This window comes from Hemiscyllium ocellatum, chromosome 12 (genome assembly GCF_020745735.1).
Source record: "Hemiscyllium ocellatum isolate sHemOce1 chromosome 12, sHemOce1.pat.X.cur, whole genome shotgun sequence".
In the NCBI taxonomy this organism is placed as follows: Eukaryota; Metazoa; Chordata; class Chondrichthyes; order Orectolobiformes; family Hemiscylliidae; genus Hemiscyllium; species Hemiscyllium ocellatum.
In genome coordinates this window covers 91,975,752-91,991,037 of record NC_083412.1, presented here as the reverse complement: position 1 = coordinate 91,991,037, position 15,286 = coordinate 91,975,752, and the positions used below count along the sequence as shown (strand labels likewise).

The following is a 15,286-nucleotide window of genomic DNA, read 5'->3' as shown; positions in this document are numbered from 1 at the left end:
GGCTTGGTGATGGCAATGAAATGCTTTTGGAAGAGCAGTGTGGGACCACACCTGTAGGGTATAGGCTGGGTCAGTTGGCTGGATGACTAGTTTACAATGTAGAGTGATGCCAACAGCAAGGAGTCAATTTGTACACTGGCTGAGATCACTAAGAGGTACTCTCATTCTCAACCACTCCCCTCACCTGAGGTGTGGTGATCGTCAGATTAAACCATTGCCTGTTGTCTTTCTCTCTATCTAATGAGAAAGCAGCCCTGTGGTCTGGTAGGACTGTGGTGACTACTTTTACTGCCAAAATGCCGTTCGGGGGGCAGTGAGGGGATGGGGGGCCTGGTGCATTGCAATCAAGGGAAACACACACAAGCTCTGCATTGCCAAAAACAGCAACTCTCATTGATAATGCAACCAGAAAATTGTGAAATATCACGGGTGCACAAATGGGAACAGGAAAATCAGGCTACACAAATCTACCAGAATTTTTCGAGGATGTAATGAGTGGAGTTAGTGAATGAAGATAGATAGATAATGAGACAGACAGATGGATAGATAGATAGATGGATGGATGCATGGATGAAGAGATGGATAGATGGAGAGATGGTTAGTTGGATGGATAGGTAGATGGACAAATGGATAGATAGATGGAGAGATAGAGAGATGGATGGATGGATGAACAAATGGATGGATGGACGGATGGACAGACGGACGGATGAATAGATGGATGGGTAGATAAATAGGTATAGAGACAGATGGATTTTTTTTGGTTTTTCCCAAACTCCCTCTGAATCTCCTGCTCCTTACCCTAAAACTATGCCCCATCGTGATTGACCCTTCAACCAAGGGGAACAGCTGCTCTCTGCTTACCCTGTCCATGCCCTTCATAATCTTTGTACACATCAATCATGCCCCCACACCCCCACCCAGTCTTCTCTCCTCTAAAAATAAAAATCCAGGCCTGTCTAGTCTCTCCTTATAACTCAATTTCTACATCCCAGGCAACATCCTGATGAACTTTCTTTGTACCATGTCTCGGGCTATCACATTCTTCCTGTAGTGAGGTGACCAGAACTGCACACAGTACTCCAGCTGTAGCCTGGCTAGCACTCTGTACAATTCCAACATTACCTCCTTGCTCTTTTATTCTGTGCCACGACTGATGAAATCAAGTGTGCCATATGAGTTCTTAACTATCCTATTCTCAAATTCTGTGATGGCAATAATATCATACTTTCCTGTGTCAATCCACACCATTAACTCATCATTAACCTTCCTTTAACATTTCTTGCATTAAAGTGAATGTCATCCAGCCTTGCCTTACTCTCTTGACAATCACTCTGACTTGCTTCCTTTGCTGTAGCATGATGTAGTTTACTTGTATTTTTGGGAGGTTTTGATGAAGTCCCAGATAAAAAAATGATCAAGTAAAATTAAAGAGCAAAGGGTCAGGGCTAGTGCATTGACATGGATAGAGAACTGATGAAGGGCTTTTGCCTGAAACGCGATTTTCCTGCTCCTCAGATGCTGTCTCACTTGCTGTGCTTTTCCAGCACCACTCTAATCTAGACATGGATAGAGAACTGGTTGGCATACAGGAAACAGAGCAGGAACCAAGGATTTTTTTCCCCAGTGGCAGACTCTGTCGAGTGTGGTGCCACAGGGATTAGCACTTGTATCCTTGCTATTCACAGAATATTCATGATTTTAGTGAGGGAACGAGTTGTAACATCTCCAGTAGGCACACACACTTTGGGGGGAGCATGCAGAGATGCTTCAGTGTGATTGGGAAAAGTTGAGTGATTGGGAAATGCATGACAGATGAAGCATAATGTGCGGTTATCCAAATAGGGTAGCAAAAACACGAAGGCAGATTATTATCTGAATGGCAATCGAATGGAAAGGAGGAGGTACAACAAGACCAGGGTGTCCTAGTACAACAGTCAATGAAGATGCAGCAGGCAGTGAAGGAGGTAAATCATTTATTGGCTTTCAGAACAAGAGGAGTTAAATAATAGTTCAGGGCCTTTGTGAGACCACGGTTGGAGTTACTGAATGCAGTTTTGGTCTCCTTACCCGAGGAAGGTTGTTCTTGGTGTGGGAGGCATACAGTATTTGGTTTACCAGGCTGAGAAGCAGGATTATTGTATGAAGAGAGGTTGGTTTGTTTAGCACCATACAGCCTGGAGTTCAGAGAATGAAGGTGGGTCACAGATGAAAGCCTATACAATTCTAACAGGACTAGACAGAATAATCACAGGATGGTTCTTCTCAATGACCAGGGAGATGAGAAGCTGGTGCCACCGCTGAAGGATACCAAGTAAACCATTTAGGATTGTGATGAGGAAAAAGGTTTTTCATCCAGTGAGTAATGAGCCTGTGGAATCCTGCCACAGAAAAGTGGTTGAGGTCAAAAATATTGAATGTTTGCATGAGAATGTTAGATATCTTTCTTAGAGATAAAGGGATTAAAGGATGGAGGAAGTGCAGGAACAGGATACTGAGTTAGATAATCAGCCATGAAATGCTAAAACTGGTTCAAAGGATCAAATGGTATACTCTGCTCCTATTCTCTATGTATATATGGTATAGAGTCATACAATCATACACCACAGAATCAGACTCCTCAGTCCAAATAGTCCATACTGAACATAATCCCAAACTAAACGAGTCCCCCTGCCTGCTCCTGGCCCATATCTCTCAAAACTTTTCCAACTCATGTATTCATCCAAATGTCTTTTAAAAGTTGCAATGATACCTGCATCCACCACTTCCTCAGATGTTTACTCCACATGCGAATCACCATCTGGGTAAAGAGTTTGCCACTCAAGTCTTTTTTTAAATCTCTCACCTCTAACCTTAAAAATGTGCTGTCTAGTCCTTAAATTCCCATCTGAGGGAAAAGGCACTACCATTAATTCTATCTATACCTCTCATTATTTTACAAACTTCTATCAGGTCACCTCTTAACCTCCTATGGGCTAGTGCAAAAACTTCCAAGCTATCTAGCCTTTCTTTATAACTCAAACCCACCATACCAGGCAACATCCTGGTAAATCCTTTCTGAACTATCTCCAGCTAGATAATATCCTTCCTATAACTGGGCAACCAGAACTGGACACAGTATTCCAGGAGAGACCTCACCAATGTCCTGTACAATCTCAACATGACTTCCCAACCCTTATACTCAAAGAACTTAGCAATGAAGGCATATGCGCCAAAAATCTTTGTTACCATCCTGTCTTTAAAGAATTATGTACCTACACCCCTAGGTTCCTCTGTTCTACAACACCACCCAAGGCCCTATCATTAATTGTATAAGCCATATCCTTGTATGTTGCACCAAAATGCAATACCTCGCATTTATTCAGATTGAACTCCATCTGCCATTTTTTAGCCCATTGACCTATTCGATCAAGATCCCTTTGCAACCTTAGAAAACATTCTTCACTGTCACTACGCCACCAATTTTGGTGTCATCCATAAATTTACTAACCATGCATTCTATATTCTCATCAAAATAATTTATATAAATGTCATTTATTTGATTTCTGCTTTCTTGTGTCTGTACAATAGCAGATGTAGCTAATATGCCCTGACAGAGATCTGTCATGTTCCTAAATGGTGTTGAGATTTTTTTTGATTTCCCTTCAGTAGATTGTTATTTTTCCCTTGGCAGTATTCAATGAGTATGATGTAAACAGTTTGCTCTCATTGTCTTTGGCAGCTTCTTAACATTAAGCTAATGCACAGCGATTGCTTCACACATGCAGATCGTACCCAGGGTTGGCTGCCACTGCAGACTTGTAACAGCTCATTAAACCTGTGGGTCAAAAAATGAAACTGACCAACTGTGTTACAGTTAAGAAATAACGAGCCTTGTGTTGTATCCAATTATTTCCACTGGATGTAACACTTTGGCCATAGAGCGATGTTTTCTTTCTCCCCCCTCTACATCCGGGTAAACTGCTATCTTCATTCCAAATCATTGAGTAGAGTGGTGAAAGAATAAAATGTGGAACTTTAGTCCATTGTACCTACGTTGGCTCTCAGCAAAATGATGCATCTTACTCTCCCCTCACTTTTCCCCTGTAATCTGGCAAATTTTCCCTTTTCAGTTAATTAGTCAATTCTGTGTTGAAAGACACAATTGAATATACCTCCTCCGTGTTCACAGGCAATACATTCCAGATCCTAACCACTTGCTGCATCACGAAGCTTCACCCCAGGTTGTCTTTACCTTGTTTTACTCATTAACTTAAATCTGTGCCCTTTGCTTCACAATCCTTTTGCCAAAGCAAACTCCATTCATACACACAATGCAAGGTTTGAAAAATTGAAGAGCAACATTCAACGTGCATTTTCCACAAGACCGTAAATAATCAGTCATCAGTTAGCCTGTCTTACTTAGCAAGAGAAGAGGAGTCCTTGGTGGCAGCTGAAGGCTGGGAGTGTCCAGGAGATTTTTAACACAGATAAAAAGATATTGCCTGCTCATACTTTCATACTGATGCAAAGACAATGTCTTGCTTTAATTTAATGAGTTTGATCATTTCTGTTGTAGCTGAAGAATTTGGCTCGAATCTCACTTTTTTTAAAGTGGAGCTATAGTGTGAAATAAAGCAAATATCTAGTTTGTAGAAAGGTCTAATTTTTAACAGCCTTGTGTCAGGGTGTGCACACATCCTTAAGTATACTTCGACTGCGTATGGCACTGCACTTAGATAATACAGACCAGACTCAAACATTTTTAAAGGATTTGGTTCATCATTCTTTGTCCCTTCTTAATTGCCAACACAGTAGTAATGAAGCATCTAAACTGCTACAGTTTGAGGTCAAGTGAATGCCAGACCAATATACCAGTGATTATATATACAGTCACCATTAGGCCAGTATTTGTTTGAATTCAAATTTCACCACCTGCCATCGGGGCATTTGAGCTCATGTTCCCAGACAGAACATTAACCTGGGGTTTTACATTGCGGGCAGTATTACCACAGAACCACCAGCAGATCTCCATAGGAATAAAATAGAAACCTGGGTTCATAATCATAGCATCTCCACCTGAGGTCAGCTAATTCAACCACTTTCACTCAACCACTTTAAAGCCCTTTCTTTGCATGTGGTTGACTGTAGTTTTCTCAATATATTGGACTATACAGATGTCTCAGGATTTCAGCATCAGCTTGACAGAGTGTAAATGGATGTGACACAACCAAATTCTGTTCAGACAAGCGTGCTCTTATCGTTTCAGCTTCACGCTCACTCAGAACTTTGCGAGCATTGAATTTAATCAGTCAACAGTCAACTCTATAGCATCAATATGTACCTGGATTTTAGCCGATGGCGTGTCTGTTGTGTAGAGGTTCATTTGCTTTGTCTAAATACCGACAACCTGCCAGTGTAAAGCTCAGCCTGTCAGCCCCAGGTTGCCTCGGACAGGTTCATGTGCAATAACGTTGCGATAGATTTCCAAACTATGCCACTTCCTAAGCAGAAGCAGCGTAATGTAGAAACAGCTATCTATCAAGGAGGGCTTTCAGCCCTGTCACTCACCTTCTCTGACTCCAGTAAAACTGCCAAAGGTTTGGACTCAAGGCATGAGGACTGGAGTTCAGCAGCCAAACTACAAGGAGACCAAGGAGACCAATTGACATCAGATTGATACAGAACCCCAACAATTCCAATCCCACTCTGCAATCTGCAATCAGCACTCGGTATCCTCGTACAAGTCTTGCTTTCCCTTGGTTTACTGCTCCAGCTGGTTGCTACTCCTGCCAGGACATAGAATCATAGAATCCCTACAGTGTGGAAATGGGGCCTTCGGCCCAACATCTGCTGCCATCAACCAATTCTACTTCTTTCTCCCTCTTGGGTTTCCTCTAGGGTTCTATGTCATTTACTTTACCACTCCTCATGATAGCAACTTCCAGATTCTAACCCCTCCCAGGTGAAGAAACATTTCCTGAATCACCTATTTTGTTGAGTTAATAATTAATTCTGGTCTCTATCAGAATTGGAAATCTCTTCTCTTTGTTTGCATTTTCATAACCTTGAAGATCTCCATCAGCCCAGCTCTGAGACTTCATTGTTCTCAAGAAAGGACTCTCAGGCTACTGAAACTTCCCTAATGTTATAGACTTTAATTTCTGATAGAAATGTTAAAAAAAATCACAACAGGGGGCTTGAAGTCACAACTCCCACTTTCAGAGATCAGTGATTTCTCTGTGAGGTCACGGGAGATACAGTGCTCTTCTCTTCATTGTCGGTATAATGGAAAATTAACAAAATTAACATTTATTGTGAAATCCGAAGTCATTTTAATGCAGACAGCCTGATTTTGCTGAATTCTGTGAACAGACAGCCTGTCCTTGCAAGTTTTGCAAACAATCTAATTCAGCAGAGTTGGGGAAAACACAAGGGTAGTACTAGTTTTTCAACAGTAAAGGAATGGGAAAACAACTCCTTATGTGGAAAAGAGCTCAAACTGTTCCCAAGCTGATTGTCCTTGAGGTGAGATAAGGCTGAGTGAAGTATTGTATAAAGGAAATATGTGAATGATACTCAGGACCCCTTTCATAAGGCATTTTGTCAAGTGCAGAGGGTCCCTTTGCAAAGGCCTGTAATAAAATTTTTCTTTGCTCTTGCTAGCATTTGAGTAGAATCGATTTAATTTCCACAACAGTTGGTGACAAACATTGGTACACAAACATCCTGACTACTAACTTGGGCATCTTTATAATCTACAGGATAACTGAAAAAGTGGACATTACTCAAACCATTTCCATGGTCACTAGGTTCATCACAATCAATTGAAATGTTAAGCTAACATTCCTATTCTATCAAATTACACAAGAATAATTCTGCTGACAAGTCTCTACCAAAACATTTGCACTAACTTGATAACAACAGCTTTGCTCCAAGTTCGCATTTCCTAGCTGCCAGCTCTGTCCCTCTTCCAGGCAGTGGTCTGAGAAGAAACAATTCTGTTTCTAATCTCAATGAGCCTCTGGCCTCATATTTGCATTGTCACTAAGAGCACCTGTTTCCACCTTATTAAATCATATGACTTTGTCCTTGGCTCAGCCAATCCTCTGCTGAAACCCTCATTCCTATTTTCCTTAATTCTAGATTCCAATACTTTTCTAGTTGCTCTCTCTCATTCCGCTTTTCATAAACTTGTAGTCACCCCAGTGCATGGTGAACTATATTTGCTCCTGGTAGAACAATGTCTTGATTTTAAAATTCTCATCCCTGATTTCAAGCATGGAACGAAGGGGTAAAAATATCTCACCACCTCTCCCTGTCTATAACACCCAGTTGTATTCCCTCCCTCATTGGTGGCTGTGCCTCAAGTTATCTGGGCCTAAGGGCCTTCCACCTACACTGTACTCCTCCACAAAACATCTTAAAGCCCATCTCTTTGTCCAAGCTTCTGACAGTCTGATCCAATATCTCGTAAATAAAAACCAAACGAACAGTGGATGTTGGAAATCAGAAAAGTAAACAGAAATTGCTGGAAAAGCTCAACAGGTTTGGCAGCAGTTTCGATTTTCACTTCTAACATCTCCTAACATGACTTGGTGTCATCATCTGTTTGATAATGCTCCTGTGAAGCACTTTGGAACTTCTTATTGCATTATGGAACTACATAAATATAAGTATTTTGTTGGCGTTGCTGGATACTTTCCACTTTTTTAAATTTTAATTTCAGAGTCATGTGAAGTAATTCAATGTGACACTATTCCGTGCAAGACTAATTTTTTGCTCGAATGCATCCCAAGGGTATTTGACACTTAGCAAAACAAGGCCTTCCTTAGACATTATTAGTATGATGAAGGTGCCCATTTTTAATTGTCAGCCTGCATTGCATTGTTTACATGTGTAGGTAATTGAGTAGGTAATACTGGAATATTTGGAGCAAGCCACCAAAGTGAATTCAAAAAATTCATCATCAGAAAAAGTTTGATATTAAACACACACTAGACTACTGCAAAAATCCAACAGGACCACAAATAGGGTCATTGCAAAAAGGAAAACTGGATCACAAATGTTCCCCAGATTCTCTACAGTGTGAAAACAGGCCCTTTGGCCCACCAACCCTCCAAAGTATAACCCATCCAGACCCATTTCCCTCTGACTAATGCACCTAACTATGGGCAATTTAACATGGCCAATCCATCTGACCTACATATCTTTGGACTGTGGGAGGAAACTGGAGCACCCAGAGGAAACCCACGCAGATACAGGGAGAATATACAAACTCCACACAGATAGTTGTTTGAGGCTAGAGTCAAACCGGGGACCCTGGTGCTGTGAGGCAGCAGTGCTTACCACTGAGCCACCGTGCCACCCCTTGCACAGATGGCTGTGGCTTATGTTCACATTACAAAGGTGAATAAACTTTGAAGTGACCTAGCAAGATCTTTTGCCTCAAACGCAAGATAACCAGAGATGAGCAATGCACGTGAATGTGCCATGGGCCAAGACCATAGTCAAGCTACTCCTACCAGCTTCAGAACTCAAGTTGCACGAGAATATGTAAGGGCTTTTACTTTGTAATTCATTCTTAACTTGTAGCGCTTACTAGTGAAGCTAATATTTACTGCTGCTCCCACTCCCTGCCCAGTTGCACTTCTGAAGATGATTGGTGAATCTACCTTGTGGATTGTTTCAGTCCATGTGATGAAGGTGGACTCAAAGTGCCATAAAGTATGAAAGATTTTGGTTTGGCGCTGAGGAAGAGGTGGTTGGCGACATATTTTCAAATCAGGATGGCTTATCACTCAGGTGGGAACTTGAATGTGGTAGTGATCCCACACATGCTGCTCTTACCTTTCCAGTAGGTAGGGTCTCACACATGTAGGAAGTCTAGAGATGGATGGCTGTCACATAAACAGGGGATCTAGCTCTGTTATCCATTCACTAAATCATTTAAAGCTCAATGGTCAGTTCATTCACAAATGCAATTCTCAGATCTATTTAACCTTATGCTATTTGGTTACAATTCAAGTAGTTATCCAGAAGTGTACAGAGGATAGTCGGTGCCTGAGGAAATGGTATTCAGAAATAGCATCAGTATTTCTGAGTGAGGAGTCATTTGAGACACTTTTCACACATTAAGAAATACAATGGTGCTTTTTGATGCTTTTCACCAGTTTTGTAATGTTGGAAACACAGCAACCCGAGGGTCACACAGGAAGGAAACAGCCCCTTCTGTCCAACCATCCATGACGACCAAAATCCCAAACTGAGTTTGGCACATTTCCCTCAAACATTTCTTTTCTTGAAATTATCTAAATGTCTTTTAAACGCCACTGTACCTGCATCCACCACATTCCCTGGAAGTTCATTCCACACAGGGACCACTCTCTGCGTAAAAACATTGTCTCCTCATGTGTGTTTTAAATTTTCCTCCTCTCACCTTAGAAATATGTCCGTTGGTCTTGAAATTCCCAGCCAGAGTCAAGAACACCTGCCATTCACCTTATATAAACCCCTCATTACTTCATAAACCTCTATAAGGTCAGATGTCAACCTCCTATGCTCCAGTGAAAAAGGTCCCAACTTATCCAGCCTCTCCTTATAACTTAAACCTTCCATTCCCAACAACATCGAGACAATTTGCATACAGCAAGCTCCAATAAACAGGATAGAGGGAAAGGCCAGGTAATCTATTTTAATGGTTGGGATATTATTAAGCTGGAGAGGGCTCAGAAGAGATTTACAAGGATGTTGTGGGTTATGGAAGGTTTGATTATAAAGGACGGTTGGATAGGCTGGGACATTTTTCACTGGAGTATAAGGAGGTTAAGAGGTGAATTTATAGAAGTTTATAAAATAATGAGGGGTATTGATGCAGTTAATTGTCATTGTCTTTTCCCTACGATAGGGGACTTCAAGACTAAGGGGCACATTGTTAAGGTGAGAGGAAAGAGATTTAAAAAAGGCATGAGGGGAAAATTTTCTTAAACAGAAGGTGAGTTGCATGTGGAATGGACTTCCTGAGAAAGTGGTAGATGTGGGTATAAGTGCAATGTTTAAAAAGACATTTGCATAAGTGCATGGATCTGGGCCTAGAGCAGGCAGGTGGGACTAGTTTAATTTGGGATTGTGTTCGGCATGGACTGGTTGAACTGAAGGGTCTGTATGACTCTCTGACTCTATAGGTATTTAGACGTGCACTTGTAATACTGAGTCTTACAAGGTTATGGGCCAAGTGCTGGAAAACGGGATTAGAATGGGTAGGTGGTTGATTTTGACTGTTGCAAACTCGATGGGCCAAAGGTCTTTTTTGTGTGCTGTAGACCTGTGTGACTTATTGGCAATCTGATCATTTATGCCCAGCTGAGGGAGCAGATGGCTGAGTAGGAGCTGGTGCCTTTGGCAATTCAGTGCCTCATCAGTGCAACACTGGTGTAGCAGCCTGGATTTTGTGCTCAAGTTATTGGAGTGGGACTTGAACTGCCTGACCCAAAGGCTAAAATGATGAACTACATTTGGCATTGAACAGAACAACAGAGAATTGCCAGTGGATTGAAATGCCTCTTACATTTGACCATATTTCCACTGAAAAGCCGTTCATTATTTCATTTCCATTAACCCTCATTATATCGCATATGCCTCATTTTGCAGCGGAGTTTATTAGACATGCATTAGCAAATCATTACAATTGTAGCAGATGTTTAACAAAATTGCTGAGATTAGATTTGGCGGTCAAAGCTCTTCCAGTCATAATATGTATTAATATTCGTGTAATAACTGGCACCACTTGTGGAGTGAGGAATCCTTTCAAATCTTTCAGCATTAATAGGCATCGCTTAGCCGTAACCAAATGTTATCTCCACTGTTATATTAAAAACTTTGCAGCCTTATCTCTGTCTTGCCTTTAGTATATGCTCCACACTCAGATTTCAAATCTATTGGATTTAAGATTAAAGGCTTTTCCCTTTGTTTTGCCTCAGTTTTTACTAATTTTCATCTCCTTAATGATGATTAGGGGATCAGGTTAATGACCATAGTGTCCCAATTTTCACTGTGACATCTTGCTCTGCTCACATTGGCATTTCCTCTGTCACAACAACACTTCACTAGCTGCACATATCATTTGGAATGGCCTAATGTTTTGTGAAAGGCGCTCCATAAATGCAAGTTTTTTTTCTTTCAGCGTCTTTGTCATGTTGTCTGAAGCTTTGTGGCTGCTCGTTCAGACTGCACGTACAGATTACTGGTACGTTCAGATAAGGCTACACATCTGGATCAGACCATCCATCAGGGTGAGCACCTCACAGCTCCAGGGACTTAGGATCATTCTACCTTTGGGCAAAAGTGTGGAGTCTGCACATTTTTCCTGAGTTTCCTCCAGGTGCTCCAGTTTCCTCCTGCAGTCCAAAAATATGTAGGTTAGGGTGGATTGGCTGCGCTAAATTGCCCATAATGTCCAGGCTAGGTGGGTTAGCTGTGAGAAATGCAGGGTTACAGGGAAAGGATTTGGGTGAGATGCTCTTCAGCTTGTTGGCATGGATTCGATGGACCAAATGGCTTGCTTCCATACTGTAGGGATTCTCTGATTCAACCAAGAACAGGCCATTCTGGCTTCTGTTGAACCAGCAAGAGTAGGAGAATTCTTTAAATATCCCAAGGTGGTCCACTTGATGGTCCATCAGTGGAAAGACCCCAAAAGAATGAAGTGTGATGATTAAGTTTTGGTAGCAGCCAAAATTGGGACTGCATCTGCTGACTGGAGTAACCTCTGATAATTGAAATTGACTATCTCTGTGCCTGGTTAAATCTCCTGACATAATGACAGCAATTGCAAAGGAAATCAATAGATTAATGTGAGGTATGGCTATCAAGGGATCTGGTACAAAGGTGACTAAATGAAGTACAGACATAGATCAACCACGACTTAATTAAACAGCAGGGTAGCGTTGAGGGGCTGATAACTCTATTCTTACTCTCCTTTCGTCTCAGGTTACATTTTGGGTTCGGCTGTCTGTGCATTTATCATTTTATCAAAATGCTTCCGAAAGATATCGTAATTGACATTGCTCCTGGAAAACACCCCTTCATCAGGAGTGTGGATTTGGGAAAGGGAGCTGACAGATTAAAAAGGTTGGGGTGTAGGGTTGGTGGAAGGTAGCTAGGTATATATGCAGGTGGGTGGTGATAGTAATAGGTTGGAGTGGAGGATGGAGCAGATAGGTGGGAAGGAAGATGGACAGGTGGGACAGTTCAAGAGGGTGAGTCTGAATTGAAAGGTTGGATTTCCATTATAACCCAGAAAATGTTGGGAGCTATGAAACACTCCAAAAACCCATCACCTTAAATAATAACAACAACATGAAGGGAGAGATGTTGGAACAGTATCATAGAATCCCTACAGTGCAGAAAGAGGCCATTCGGCCCATTGAGCCTGCAGCAACTCTCTGAAGAGCATCCCAACCCATTCCCTGTAACCCCACATTTCCCATGGCCAATCCACTTCGCCTAACATCCCTGAATACTATCCCTGGCAAATTTCACATGGCCAATCCACCACACTTGCATATCTTTGGACTAAGGGAAGAAACCAGAACACCTGGAGGAAACCTGCACAGAGGCAGGGGGAATGTGCAAACTCCACACACAGTCGCTGAAGGCTGGAATCAAACCCAGGTCCTTGGCACCATGAGGAAGCAGTGCTAACCACTGGTCACTGTGCTGTCCTTCCCTATTAACATATTGGACTGTGTTTTTATCTCTGAGACAATTGATGCCTGCATATCAGTGTGCATATTTTTGTGTTTATGTGGTGTATGTCTGTGATTTTTTTACTCCTGCTTATTTTTATGTATTTGCTCTGGCTACACAGGTAATCAAGAGGTCCAGACTAACACTCTGAGGAAGTGGGTCTGGTTCCCACTGAGGAATAATTAAGTTAACAACCCACCTGGTTCACTAATATTCTTTAGGGAAGAAAATATGTTTTCCATACCTGTTCTGGCCTACACGTGACTCCAGGCACGGAGCAATGTGTTTAATTCCTATGTGCCAAGTAAGCCCCCCTGCTCAAGAGTATTATACTGTCTTTGCCAGTGATGTCCTTCTCCCGCTGCAACAACAATTTGCATTGTCTTGCACTTTTAAGATGGTACAATATTACAGGAGAGCTACTATCAGGGAAAAATTGAAACTGACAACCATACAGATGATATAGAACAGCCTTTAGCTCCTGTCTATACGGCGTTTTCACATTCTCTCCCCACTGCCTGAGTGGGTTTCCTCCAGGTGTTCCAGTTTGCTCTCACAGCCTAACGATGTGCAGCTTAGGTGGATTGGGACCCTTGGGACCCTCCAATCACACGGCATCAATGTCAATTTCACTAGTTTCCTCATCTCTCCTCACCTCACCTCATCCAAGATCCAACCTTTCAATTTAGACTCACCCTCTTGAACTATCCCACATGTCCATCTTCCTTCCCACCTATCCGCTCCATCCTCCACTCCAAACTATTACTATCATCACCCACCAGCATGCCTAGCTGCCTTCCCCCAACTCTACCCCCCCAACCTTTTTACCTGTCAGCTCCCTTTCCCAAATCCACATTCCTGATGAAGAGTTAAGACTCTCCTGTTCCTTGGGTGCTGCCTGACTTGCTATGCTTTTCCAGCCACACTTCTCGTCTCTTAATTTCAGCACCTGCAGCCCTAACTTTCTCCTTCGGTGGATTGGCCATGTTAAATTGCCCATAGTGCCCAGAGATGTGTAGGTTTGGTGGATTAGCTGTGGGGGTGAGAGGGATAGGATTGTGTCAGGGTGTGAGTCTGAGTGAAATGCTCTTCAGAGAGTTGGTGTGGACTTGTTGGACCAAATGGCCTGTTTCCACACTGTATGGATTCTAATACAGGCTACAGGACATGGAGTACGGTGAGGCCTTGGAGAGATTGTGTAGGGTGGATGGCAATTTTAAAATTGAGTGAGGTGTCTATTTTGAAATCCAATGCTGATTGGGAACTGCAGGGGTTTATTTTGGTCTTTCACTGAATGTGGGCATCACTGGTTCATCCACCAACCATATTCGCCCTGGGGCAACTACCTTCTTGTTAATGAAGGAGATCAGTGTGAGTTAGTATATGGTCTACAGGGGTTTGGAAGAGTCTGAGCTTATGAAAGGCAGTCAGTGGGAGACCAGCTGATTAAAAACTTGGTCCAGTCATGTCTGGCCATGAGAAAGGCGTGGATTAGAGTTTCAGCAGCAAATGTGCTGGGGCACAATAGAATCAGTTGTGGATTTGTATCAACCAATTTCTCTAAAATCTAAACTTGTATCCAAGATGAAGGGGCAATTTGAACAGTCAGCCTAATATTGGCAGAAGACAGATCTCTGATAGAGTGTAAGTCAACTCATAGCAAAAATTCAGCTGCAGAATCACGAAGAGAATGGCTTCACACACTAATAAATAATTGAAACTAAAGGATACAAAAAAGCTTCTGTCTACAATTAACACATGTTAATGTTAATTAACATGGCTCGGGAGTAATTCTATTGTTTCCCATTATTAGTGATGTCATTCATTCAGCATATTAAACGACACGTTAAAGATTCCAGCTCCCCTGAGGGTGCTTTGGAACTGCAACATCAGACAGCATGCTGTACACTTACCAGATGGAACAGAGGTAACGTGAAGATATAGCAATTGAGGATAATTATATTCAAGCACTCACACACACTACATAAAACTACACACACACACACACACACACACACACACACACACACACACACACACACACACACACACACACAGCCGCTGGGACTGCAACTGGTTGATGGTATTTCATCCTGTGACTGGGAAGGGAGCTTTTGCTTAGAGCAGTAATTGCTGATCCTAGAGCTAAACTTAAGCAACAAACCTTCAAATACATCCTGCCTCCAACATGTTAGTGGGGAGCAAAAACATAAAATACTGTGGAAGCTCATCAGTCTGGAAGTGTCTGTTAACATTTCGAGTCCGGTAAGAGTCTTCATTAGAACATTCTGACGAAGAGTCATGCTGGGCTTGAACTGTTAACTCTGCTTCTCTCTGCCAGGCCTGCTGGGATTTCAACAATCGTTTCTGTTTTTGGTTTGGATTTCCAATATGTTTGTTTATAGCTTAACATGAAGGTGTGTGTGTGTGTGTGTGTGTGTGTGTGTCCTTGCCCAATGTTTTTATGTGCAGTTAAAGCTCCTGTACATCCTGCATGTCATCATCCTCTTCCATAGCAAGGGTCTAGATCCCAAGGTCTACCCGACCTTCTTATAACTCTCCA

The 15,286-nt window shown here is 42.1% G+C and overlaps 1 protein-coding gene across 1 annotated transcript in view; it reads right to left on the bottom strand.

Moving 5' to 3' along the window:
* Positions 1 to 15,286, bottom strand: part of LOC132820630 (neural cell adhesion molecule 2-like) — a 581,438-nt gene that overhangs the window by 548,571 nt on the left and 17,581 nt on the right. The window lies entirely within an intron of this gene.